This window comes from Tasmannia lanceolata, unplaced genomic scaffold (genome assembly GCF_043159265.1).
Source record: "Tasmannia lanceolata isolate RefF3 unplaced genomic scaffold, GAP_Taslan_0.1 ptg000012l, whole genome shotgun sequence".
Lineage (NCBI taxonomy): Eukaryota > Viridiplantae > Streptophyta > Magnoliopsida > Canellales > Winteraceae > Tasmannia > Tasmannia lanceolata.
This window is the reverse complement of record NW_027518689.1, coordinates 55306953-55320396: the sequence shown is the minus strand read 5'-3', so window position 1 is coordinate 55320396 and position 13444 is coordinate 55306953. Positions and strand designations below refer to the sequence as shown.

Sequence of the window (13444 nt, the reverse complement as noted above, 5' to 3'; positions counted from 1 at the left end):
CCCCACAGAATTCTGAGCACGGAATTCCGTGGAGTCCCATGGAATTCCGTGAAGGCTTCTAGACTGCAAAATTTTTATTTGATTGCATCTTTGGCCTTCGGAATTCACTTCTGATGCCTTCAATGGAATGCCATATGCGTCCAAATATGAGTGGACACCACCATGGTCATTCACTTGTCCAATTAGGTTCATTTTATGTTGATTTTAGTTATCTTTTTATGCCTTTAAAATGAAATACAAATGATGAACCAAATACAATCTAAGTATAAGTTGTTCTTCAACTTGATGGCACTTCAATGATGCTTTGTCTTGGCTTCAATCAACTCCCTTGATTAGCATGTGTATGGCTTTGATCTTTGGAGTGATCACCATCTTTTGAGCTTGCATTTTGTTCTTGCCTTTGGGGGTTCTTGATCATGTCTCGATCTTGCTTAGTTCTTGCTTTCTTCATGCCTTTGAATTGTTTTGTTCTTGAATTATTTATCCTTTGAGGTGCAACCTTGAGATTACTTGGACTTGACTAACATTCACTTAACCATCAAAGAGCATTAGTCCAAATAATCTTTATTCGACAAATTGAGTTTGTTAATCATCAAAACATAAGATTATGAGTACTTGTTGAACCCTTGGTCTAACAATCTCCCCGTTTTTTATGATGGCAAAGACAATTTGCCTTAGGGTAGGAGCTCCCCTTATGGGTTGATTAAAACAAATAATGCCCCTCCTAAGAATATGATTTAATTGACAATTTGAGCATTAAGTACAATGATACATAATTGAAAGAATTTAAGCTTTGCTTCCACTTAATTTATGCATGTAATCATAATTTAGGATCTCAAATATTCTCCCCCTTTTGGCATCACAAAAAAGGGGAGAGTACACATGATGAAAATAAACTAAGGCATATGCAAACCACAATATATTCCATCCATGAAAGATAATATCATGTCATAAAATCTCAAAGACAAGCAAATCACAATATATTCCATAAAGAAAGGCCATATAAGAGATCATTACAAAATGAAGTGCTTGGCCATTCACTCCTACAATCAACAAATGAGCCACATGCTCACAAAACAAATACATAGATTATAATGTCTGATCACATACAAACTAGATAGAACATATAAAACCACAGACAATGTCATACACACATCAAACCATAAACAAGCCCAAAATGAGATAGCAAAGCTAAGAACTAGATAATAGAGTCCATATAAGTATAGTGCTCTAGAGGAGGCTGGTGAAAGGAACTGCAAGGATACTGACTCCCCCTACCTGCTGCAAAGTACTCGCAAAGAGATGGATTGAGTGTCCATGTGAGTACAAAGCTGATCAAATTGTGCAATGAAGAAATCCTCGAGAGCCTTCTGCATGCCCAATAAATCCTGGAGGGTACACGCCTGAGTAAGGTCCTGTGTAGTCTCCATGCCCTCTGGTGCCTGGTCATCCTGCTGCTCATCTCTCTCTGCGTCAGACGACTCATCATCATCTGAGTCCTCTTCCCGATTAAGTCCCATCCTTATAAAGGAACGATCATTGAATGGGCCTTTGGGTGTGATCGTCGCTTCCCCGGTCAGAGAGACACCATAGTGGCGGAAGAATCGAGTGACAAGCATGCCATAGGGTACATAGGAACGCGATTGACAAGCTGCCTCATGCATGAATCGAAAGATGATGTAGGCAAGGCAAATGGAGTGACGCTCAAATAGACAGTTATGGACCCGCGATCTCGAAGTTGCCTGAGGGGGCATCTCGATCTCCACACGATGGAGAGCTCTGCTAAGGCTCTCTTGAAAATAGCGCCCTCACAGCATGAGTATGGCGATATATGAGATACCTCTTGATTCAAGGACAAAGCCCTAAACCAAGACGTACCTGAAAACGAAGAATAGTAGCCATCCAGGGAAGTAGGCCCTGGAACCCAAAAAATATACTCTGTCGCAACGGATAACCAAAGATAACAAAGGTTCGTGCCTGGTTACGAGTTGGGGAAGGTGTTAGGCACCCCACTCGCCCGAGCGCACTCGGTCTCTTATGCCATTTTTGTTAACTTCAAAGAATTTTGAGCGAAAATCATGTAAAACGGGAACAAACATCACTGAGAAAATGTTTACTTAAGCATGCATGACCCAGAGATAGATAAGAGAAAAAAAACAACCAAGTCCTAACTCATCACATCTAGGAAAACAATAAACGTACGCATGCATAGCTACGGCTAAACAAATAATGACAGATATAATGAGCAAATATCAGGAGATAAGATAAGCAAATAAACAGTAAAGAGCTACATCTAAGCATGAAACAGGTAAACCAAATATGATAAGCAAGTAAATGCTATAGCTAAGCATGTGAAACTACAGTTAAATAAGTATATGATAAGTAAGCAAATGTTATGGCTAAACAGATAATCAAAAGATGAGCAAGTAAACGCTACAACTAAGCATGTGAGTAAACAAATAAGCAAAGCAATAAGAAGAGAGACATGCTACAACTAATCATATAAGCATATAAGAAATAAATAGTCATGTACCTATATAAGAAATAATGATAAACAGTGGACAACAGACCCTAAAACTCTAAGAATCCTATAAAAATGTGCATAGGGTGATCTGGACCTAGATGGCCGTCCTCCAAGCTGCCTATGTATCCAAGCCTATTTTTGGAATAAAGATCAACGTAGTTCGGTGGCATATTCTTAGCTACAATGCCTATTTGTGCCTAGATCACTAAACTAGACTCGACCTATTTGACTTGAGTTGTAATTAAATTTTGTTGAAAATGTTTATTTAAGTTGAAGTGGATTGTAGATTTTAGGATACCCTATATACCCTAACTAAATGCAAGTTTATTCCTAAACTAATGCAGGTGGTCCCTATATCCTATGTGCAACTAGGCTGTATCCTAGGGAGAAGATTGACTAACTAAGTGAATCCTAATCTAGCCATCAGTTGACGCCATGTCAAACTGACCGCAAAGAGGCTCCTAACTCTAGGACAGACTCCTAACTCTATCTAGGACAGACTTCTATACATCTAGGACAAACTCCTATACATTTAGGACAGACTCCTAGTATAAAGGAAGATCTTTTTTAAAAAGGTTTATTGAAAAATCTTTGTTTGAAAGAGTTTTTTATTTTGAAGGTTGATTTCTTTTTGAAGGTTTGACTGGACTTGGGATAAAAATCCCAAGCTGCCTACGTACTTCGTGGAAACGGATCAAGCCAACGTAGTTCGGAAACAGACTTTCCAAAATACATTTTTAGTGTTTTTTTAACTTTTTTATATTTTTGGATTGTTTTTGATGTTTTTGAATTTTTAAAATATTTCCAGTGGTTTTTAATTTTCATATTTCAAATGTTTTTGCAATTTTCAGAATGCTTTCACCCTTTCAGCTAAAGAAAATATATAAAACAACACTCCGTGATCCACAGCCTGGTGGAGTGTCAATACTAAATGATAGAATCCCTATGGCCTAAGGGTATCCCTAACAGGTACACTAATGTCCTAAGGTGAATGATATGATCTTAAGATAAGCAATGCTCTAACAAGACTGAGCTAGTCTCTATTAAAGAAGGTATGACAAATTCCTAAACTAATGACCTTGTGAAGGTAGGACAAATTCCAATAACCCTTTGACGATAGGACATAATCCTATGGCTCTGTGAAGATAGAACATCATCCTATATCACTATGGAGGTAGGACAGAATCCTATTACTCTAAGATGGTATGATAGAATTCTATGACTCTATGAAAGTAGGACAGAATCCTAATCTTTATGACAGCAGAACAAACTCCTAAACTGAAGGACTGACTCCTACCTAGAGGACTGACTCCTAAACTGAAGGACCGACTCCTAGTATACAAGCTCTAAAAGGAGTGCTAACTAGACTAAAGAAAGTCTCCTAGACACAGAGGTGGGCTCCAAGTATCCCTATTATTGCCCTTGCAATGATAAATAGGGTTTAGGGTAACTATAAAGACTAGGTTAGTCTTCTAATAATAGGGGTGTTCTATAGATAAGGCTAGATGACTCTTTAATGAGACCAAAATGGTCTCCTAAAAGTGCTTTGCTAATAACAATGCTTGTCTCCAAAGGAGAAATACCTAATGAGACAAAACACGTCTCTTAATGGGGGCTCTAGATGACTCTTTCATTGTCCGCTACCCCCTCTCTTAAACAACCATAAAAATCTACAAGTATCCCTAACCTGAAGATTAACATAGACCTCTCTAGTCTTCCTATAACAAAAATTCAAAACCCACGATGAACAAATGAAAATCTATGCATTGCTCTCTTGGCTTCTTTTTGCTCTCATTTCAAGCAACTACGTAAAAACAGCACCAAAACCGAACATATCACTTGCATTACCTAAATGCCCCTATTAAAAAGCATAGAGTTCACACCAAAATTGATACAAAGAATGATACCCTATCAGAATTCCATCACCAGCTCACACCAAGATGTACAAGTCCTGATAAGAACTAAATCAAACTATCTGCTTTCATCATTCAAGTGAATTCCAAGGACCATAAAATTTGAACGAAATGATAGACCTAAAGTTTCCACTGTGTCATTCAAATACATGCAATGAACCCAAGAAAAGAATGAAACTCTCTCTTTCTAGCTCATCCAAGGCTTCCTTTCAATAATTTCCAACCTAAAAAGACCACTACTGATGGTTTATTAAATTCATCAAGAGGTATCCTGGAATTTGGAATCCAATATATAAAAAAACAATCAGAAGAAAGCTTCCGTTCTAACCCCAAAACATCTATTATTACAATTCTCCATGACCAAAAATAATATGCCCCAGACACTAAAAGGAAAAGTGAGCTTGATCAAACATGCAGGGTATCCAACAACTAACAACAGGTGCAGGCACTGAAATTATAGCTGGGTAATAACATTTAGGACATTTACCATACTTGCAATAGTTGTTGACACCTACACCAAAGTGGCAGACAAATTCACAGGTGATACATGGCTTAGACTTTTTAAGATGCATCAAACACAAATTACACAATTATCAGGGAATTTAAATCTGGGAAATATGAGGGTAACAAATGATTGAAATCAGAATAGAAACCTTGGTCAAAACGTTTTCCAATATATATACCAAAGCCCCAAAAAGAAATATGGCTTCTACTTAGTAATGAACATGTAGAACTTAGCACGGCTCCCATTTCCAAATATAAGGAATCACAGACAACACCCAAAATGATTTCAAGCATAAACCCATACACCTCTTAACTTACCTGTCAAACATATACCTACGAAAAAATTATTGTAACTCTTCAAACAAAAGAAATCCACATGTTGATGTTTCTAACCAAAACATAGAAAAGATTACAGACCTACGAGCCCCAAAATATGAAAAACGAGATAAAGAAAACCATCCGGGCTTGTAAACATGCTAAACATAGTTGTATTCATATTATTTTCGGAAAAAGGAAGGAAAATAAAGAAGAGTGCCTTCAATAGTGAATGATAAAAACAACTTGTTGTCTAACCTTTAACAACTCACCCATGGATAGAATTGACTTTCAATATATGCAAACAAATGGCAAATTGCATTTGAGGACGAAAAGAAAATGGGCCTTGGTAAGTTGCCATACAACCAACAAATCAAGTAGAAATAATCGAATATTATCAATGCTCTAACTCGACATACCAATGATAACTAGGGCTTTTGGGAAAGTATTACTTATATTAAACCAATTGAGCTATGAAAATATAACAAGTCAATTGCTAACCCCCTGAATTTCCTTCATCAATGAGTCATAAAAACACTTACAACTGAATTGAGTTTGTAAGCAGAGGACACTAAGACTTAAATCAGTACATGAGATTAGATCATTACCCCAAGCAAAATCAACAGGAATCTAAGATAAATCAAGTCAATAACCAAATCCACACACCAAACAGTCATTCAATCAAGAGAAAGACTAGACAAAATAAAGATACTAGTGTTGAATCAAGATAAGTAAAAAAGAAAAAGAAATGCTACCTGTGTAATGAACGACCAACAGCAATGGCAAAATATCTTTCGGATTTTCTTGCGTCGGCAAGACCTCTAGATGCTCTTCCGCTGATGAGACAGAGAGAACAAAGATCTAGCTGAAATTTTGGAATTGCCGAAGTTTGAAGATGGTGGCTGCAAGTTCCGAACTTTCTCCTTGTAGCTCTCTCTCTCTCTCTTGATCTCTCTTTTTATCAACTCACTCTACTCTCTGCGATTTATTTTTGATTTTCTTTGCGCTTACATCCCCTTTTACATCAGAAACCCTAATTCCTCTAATCAAAATCAGCAAGACCCTCCTCTCTTCGGTGTTACAGAAAATGGGGTAGAAATAAGGGTTTCATAGCTTGGATTTAGGGTTTTTAGGAGTTTTGAGGGGAAAGGTATCAGAGCTAGAGTTTGTGAAGAGAAACAGTTTGGATCTACAAGTTAGAAATGAAAGAAGAAGTTTTGAGGTTTGGATCTTAAAAAAAATCAAGGCTTAAAGGAGAACGAAGGAAGAAAGGAAGTTATGGAGAACAAAGTAACCGAGGAGATGAGAAGAACTCCTTTCGGACCTTGGTCGGAATCCGGCAAAATCTGCCGGAGAAGATGATAGAAAGGGTTAGGGTTTGGGAGGAAAAATGGTTCAAGGTTTAAAGGAAAAATGGTAATGATGATGGTTAGTTGCAAGGGCGAGGTAGAGGTGAAGAATTGGTAGGAGATCGGAAAAGATTGCCGGAGAAGATGACCGGATTTCGACAAGATTGCCGGAATCAATGGGGTTTGGATTAGATATAGGGTTTAGGGATCATTGAAGAAGGGGGTTTGAATTGGGGCTGAAGTGGAATCAATGGAGGAGATGGAGAAGAAGATGGTGACCATGGGGGTGAAGAGCTCAAGCTCTTTCCCTCCTCCTTTCTATGCTCTCGCCCCTCTCAGTTTTTTTATATTTTTAATGAGTAATCCAGATCCCCCTTGAAGCCCTGATCGAGAGAGTATAGATAGCTAAGGGGTGCGTTGATTTCGACGCCCCTTTGCTTTGCTAAATACACCCTCGCCATGTAGCATCTTCTCTTTGGTTATTTTACACACACATTGGTCTTGGCACAACCATGCTTTGCTAAACCACTCCCCTCTCTTTGGACAGCCCATTTTGTGTATTATGACTACGCCTTTCACTCTAGAAGGGGTGGTCCAGGTGAAACAACCTTAAAAATGATACATTCGACCCCCTTTTCTCCTCGGGACAACCCCTATGTAATTTATTCACCCTCCTTTTTGTACTGGGTAATGATACAAAAAATGATATCAGTACATCCATATTTTGATGATAACACTAACTAGTTTATCTTTTCTTCATTAACTGGTCCACAGTTGATATTGATACCCCTTTTCGATAATACACCCCCCTTCTTAGTTTAAAGAAAGAATGAAATTGGTGCTACTTGTACTTTGATAATTACACTAATTTCAGACCCTAAATTGGTGCTACTTGTAGACACCCCATTTTGACCAGACCCTAAAAATCCCAAAAAATCAAATAAAATCCCGAGGTTGAATAAGGTCTCGAAGTGCGAAATAAACCCGAAAAACCTGAAAAATACTGTTGTTGCCAAGCCCTTTGATCGATGTCCCTACCCGAGCCACCCCCTGAATAGAGTAAAAAGAGAGTGAAATACACTAGAAAGTGGCTGTCCAAGGCAAGTGCATGGGAGGTCAACTTTATCATTTCTTTTTATTATTATTACCCCTTTCCTACCCGAGCCACCCCCTGTAAAGAGAAGAGTAGTTAAAATACACTAGATGGGGCAGTCTAGAGCAAAAAGGGGGGTTGGGTATATCATTCTTCTTTAATAAAAAATCAAAATAGAGGTGTTGGGCAAGAAGGAAATCAACCCATCTTTAAGCGTATTCTTGGATGTTCTCATTACTTCCTCTATAAGCAATGAGCAAGGACCCTAAGATCAAAAGAAGGACAAGTGTAGGGCCATGATGGAAAGCACATGTTTAGGGTTCTAGACTTTAGCACAAGGAGAAGTGATCTAGGCCATCAAAGGAGATGGAGGGTTAGGATTAGAACTAGGTCCCTAACCCTGGTTATAAAAGAACAAAAGACAAAGGGAATTAGGGGGAGGGTTTTCATTTTTTCGTAGCAAGAGAGGAGCTGAGAGAGAGGAGAAAACCTTTATTCTCCGGCAAGTTGTGCCGGAATCCGGCACCCATTCCCTCCATCTCGGCCTCGTTTCTTCATCTCCACCCTTCCATTTCATCCATATCCTTCCACCATTTTCTCCGGCCAAACCACCGGAATCCGGCAAAAAACCACCATCTCCGGCCACCATCATCTCTCCCAGCCTCGATCTCCACCATCTTACCCTTTTCTAACCCTTCATCACTTCCATTAAACCCATTTTCGTTTCTTCATTTATCAGAGAGAGGGACAGAGAGAGAGAGAGAGAGAGAGAGAGAGAGAGAGAGAGAGAGAGAGAGAACAGAGAGAGGAGAGCTCGGCCCGACCTTGTCTTCTCCGGTGTCTTGCCGGAGCTCCGGCCACCCAAGCTGCCGCACATACCACCATCTCCGGCCTCCCAAGCTATTATCTCCACCATTTCTTCATTTCCACCATTGATTCCCATCATCTGCAATTTTGAAACCCCCATCCACACCTCTCCATCTTCTCCGGCAAGCCTATCCCACCTCCATCTACCATCCTCCACCTTCATCTCCATCCCTCCACATCCAAACCCACTTCATCTCCCCAAAACCCATTATCTCAAACCCATCTCCCATCCAAACCCACATCCAAACCCACCTCATTCCCATCTCAACCTTCTTCCACCTCCGGCCACACCACCATCTCCTCTGTCCATCTCCACCACCACCATTTTCCCTTCGGTTTTTGTTTGAAAACCCTAGCTGCAAGCAGAGAAGGGAATAAGGAGCAAAGGGAGAAGAGGCTACAATTTACAGAGCAGAGAGGGAGAGGAAGCGAGCTCGACCACCATTTCCCATCTCTACTTCCCTCTTCACTCCTCTGCCATCTCTAACCCATTTCTTTTTTTCTTTTTTTTCTTTTAAAACCCCCACCCGGCCATCCACCACCGTCCAGCCACTCCACCTCAATTCCCATCTCTATCTCAATCAAAGATCGATTTCCCTGTTCCTGAATAAGAAGAGAGGAGCAAGGATTTGGTCATCATATTCCAAAAAATTTCCGTGTGGCTTCGATCCACATAGCTTCTATTGTACTTGAGCCAAATTTGAGCAGAGGAGGAAGAGAGATAGGGGTCGGCGGCTCATCTTCGTCGGCCGCCAACCTGATTTTCGCTTCACAAATATTGCCTTTGACATTGTGGGAATTGGTTCTCTGTCAAAGAGCTCCGGCAAAGGCGATCCGAGGCCGTGTCAACCCGGTAACCTTTTCCTTGTCTTTTAATTTTCTTGGTAAAATGCTTTGATTTCTGTTTAAATGGCAAACTCAGCCTGTTTCCTCTATTCCAAATGATTTCCTATCTAGACATTTATAGAGACTGTGATATTCTTTAAGGGAAATGCTAATAATATTGATGTCATTGGCCTATTTCATAGACAGGCAGCAAAATGCTAATGCCCTCCTTACATTCTTGATTTCTTATACTGCTTGAGTTCAATAGTCTTAGAAGATATACTATGCATCTTATGACCAATTGTATTGCCTGTGGACTTTGGAAGCAAAATACACGAGCTATTAATTCAAGGTATTATTGCAAGGGATGATTTGTTGGCCTCCATTTCCTTATAACAAGGCTTTTACTTGTATTGTGGTTGGAATCGGAAGGTGCCCTGTTTGGATTTGCCAATTCGAAAATTCACTGTTTGGGCTCATTTGGGTTAGCGGAATTCAGGAGGATTTCACTTTAGCGAAGGGTATTATAATGTATGCATGCCAAGTGTTGTTGAGACGTGCGTGAAGGCCCTATGTGTATGTCAAGTGTTTTGATTGAATGTGCACTTCTCTTATTTGATGGAAATTCTATATTGATTTACAGCATGTAGCGTATGACTTTGCTTAAACTCTGCACTCATTAGATCTGAGTTATCTTCCCTCAGACAATCCATTAGTTATTCCATTGCTGGCTATTCATTCTACTGCAAGTTTCCAGTATCGAAGCGTAGGGCATATAGGGATTTTGGATGTAGTTCCTTGTTGTAGCTTTTCATCTTGATTTGTGTTCCTCAATGCGAATATTCGAACGATGCAGACTTGGGGTACTTCCTTGGGATACTCTTTGCATCTCGACATCTTGTCGATTTTGGGAACGCCTCGTCGGGTCGAGGCTATGACGGAATGCTTCTTGAGCAACCCCTTCCCTTCCTGCCTTAGAGTTTTCGCAGGTTAAGGGATTTCTTCCTCTTTAGAGTCTGTCATAGAGAGTTTAGGAGTCTGTCTTACCACCCTAGAGTTTAGGAGTCTGTCCTACCATTTTAAAGTTTAGGAGTCTGTCCTACCCTTTTAAAATTCATCAGTCTGACCTACCTCTATAGAATATAGGATTCTGTCTAACCTTCATAGAGTTTAGGATTCCGTCCTTCCATCTTTGAGAGTCAATCTTTCAGGAGTCTGTCCTATCATTATAGGGGTTAGGATTCTGTCCATCCTCTCATCAAGTCATGTGATTTTTATCCGCTCTTGCAAGGTATAGGATGTTGTCCAACCCTTGCAGAGTCGTGATTCTGTCCAATTCCCCCGCAAAGCATAGGATGCTGTCCAACCTTTGCGGGATATCAGGAGTCTGTCCTACCCTTATGATGATAAGATTCTGTCCTCTTGTGTCAAAAATAACAAAAATGCTTCAAAACATCAAAAATCTCAAAACTTTTGAGTCATTAAGAGTGTAGTTAGGAAAATCCAGTCCGAACTACGGATGGCTTGATCCCTAGCTGAGGGGTACGTAGGCAGCTCAGGCTTGCAGCTGTCATCCTGAGTTCAGTCATAACTTCAAAAACTTCTATAAGCTTCAAACCTTTCAAACCTTCCAAAACTACAAAAATTCTTCAAAATAACCTTACCAACAATTTTTAAAAGATCTTCCCATAGAGTTAGGAGTTTGTCCTAGGCGTTTGGGGTGTCTTAGAGTTAGGAGTCTATCCTGTTTGTGTTGATATGCTGAGTCTTGTCGTGTGAGTGTCCTCAGAGTTAGGAGGCCTCGAGTCGTGGTCGGTTAGACATTTAGTCGAGCCGATGGCTAGACTAGAATGCGCTTAGATAGCCCATGGTTTTCCTTAAGACGCACAGCCTAGTCACACATAGGGTATAGGGTCCACTTGCATTAGTTAGGGTATATAAGGAGTCCTAAAAATTACCATTCACTTGAACTTAAGTAATGGCACAAGAAGCTTTAAAAACTAGTCAGGTCTAGTTGAACGAGTCTAGGACAGCGGTCCTAGAGGGTTAGGCATTGTAGTTTAGCATAGGTCGCCGAACTACGTTGACTCTGATTCTTCCCGAGGCCGGGATACGTAGTGCAGCCAGAATGGATGGCCATTTTGGTCCGAGTTAAGTATCGCATTAGAGTCTAGGGTTTGTCGCATCGAGTCGTGTGTGGAGTCGTGTTGTGTTATGTGTTTTCTTACTTTCATGTACAGACCCTATACCTTTAGCTTTAGCATGCATGTGTTTGCCCATCAGAACTTAAACACCAATTAGGCATGACACTCATAACCTAGCTATTCTTAGGTCCCATGTCTTTCATTTCTTTTGTGTGTGCTTCTTATTCATCTCCGAGACATGCATGATTAGCTAGACGTTATCTCGGGGATATTCGTTCCCATTTCGCATGATTTTCGCCCAAAACTCTTCAAAGTTAATAATAAATGGCATAAGAGACCAGGTGCTTGCACTTGGGCGAATTGGGGGCGCCTAACTCCTTCCCCATTCGTCATCAGGTGCGGACCTTTTGTATCTCTGGTTATCTGTTGCGACAGAGCACAGCATGGGATCCAGGGCCTACTTCCTTGGATGGCGACTCTTTCTTTGTTTAAGGTACGCCTCGAATCCGGGCTAGTCCCCGAATCGAGAGGTATCCCACTTTACATCGCCACTCATGCTGTGAGGGGCACTCTTTCGAGAGTTCCTTGGTGGAGCTCTCCTTCACGTGGATGATCTAGAGATTTTCTGGGGGTGGCCCGTCCCCCCGCCTCTCTCGGACCGGGGTCCACAGGTAATGATACAAAAAATGATATCAGTACATCCATATTTTGATGATAACACTAACTAGTTTATCTTTTCTTCATTAACTGGTCCACAGTTGATATTGATACCCCTTTTTGATAATACACCCCCCCTTCTTAGTTTAAAGAGAGAATGAAATTGGTGCTACTTGTACTATGATAATTACACTAATTCCAATTGTCTTTTCGGTTCTAACGGGCTCGTAAGAGTTTCTTCGTAAATGCAATGACATTTGATAGTACTTTAAACACTAAAAGACAAGATGGGTTAGCGAAAATATTAACATGTGGTTATGTGGACCCCGATCACGAGATTGGAGAGGGATGAGCCCCCAGCGGCCTCTAAGATCTCCACATGTGAAGAAGAGCTCTACCAAGGAACTCTCGAAAGAGTGCCTCTCACAACATGAGTGGCGATGTATGTGAGTTACTTCTTGATTCGGGGACTAGCCCAGAACCAAGACGTACCTAAAATAAGAAAGAGTCGTCATCTATGGATAGGCCACATAACCAAAAAAATAAGTACTCTGTGCAATGGATAAATCCAGAGATATATATATATAGGGTTCGTGCTTGGTGACGAATGAGGAAGGTCCGAAGAGCACCCCCATCCGCCCGAGTGCAAGCACTTATGCCATTTATTTATTAATTTAGAAGAGTTTTAGGCGAAAATCATATGAAATGGGAACAAATATCCCTGAGAAGACGTCTACCTAAGCATGCATGTCCCGGGGATGAGCAAAAGAAAAATAAACATCCAAGTCCTAAGAAGAGTTGATATCAGTGTAATTTGTCATTGAAATGAACACTAGAATCTAGCGTCTCTTAGAGAGGCGTAGAAGACTAATGTTTATCCAATATAAGATAACCCTACTACCTATCTCCATACATCATGTCTAACATCCATGCCTAAAGAGAGTTGGTACCACTATCATCTGTCATTAGAATGAGTACTAGAATCTGTCGTCTCATAAAGAGGCGTAGAAAACTAATATTGATCTGATAACAGATAACCCTGTTACCAGTCTGTACACATCTCATCTAGTCCTAACTCAACACATCTAAGTAAACAGTAAACATACACATGCACATCTACAGCTAAAGATACAAACCTGCACAGTGAACAAATGTCAGTAGATGATAGTAAAAGTAATAATCAATAATAGCAAAGAGCTACATCTAAGCATGTAAGAGCTACAACTAAGCATGTGAATAAGCAGTCACCAGAT

The 13444-nt window shown here is 40.3% G+C and overlaps 1 long non-coding RNA gene across 1 annotated transcript; it reads right to left on the bottom strand.

Moving 5' to 3' along the window:
- Positions 1 to 1049: 1049 nt before the first annotated feature.
- LOC143887460 (uncharacterized) lies at positions 1050 to 6967 on the bottom strand. Its single transcript, XR_013254192.1, has 2 exons — positions 6012 to 6967; positions 1050 to 1917 (listed from the first exon to the last, which is right to left on the bottom strand). It is a non-coding gene; the product is annotated as an uncharacterized LOC143887460 (long non-coding RNA).
- Positions 6968 to 13444: the final 6477 nt, after the last annotated feature.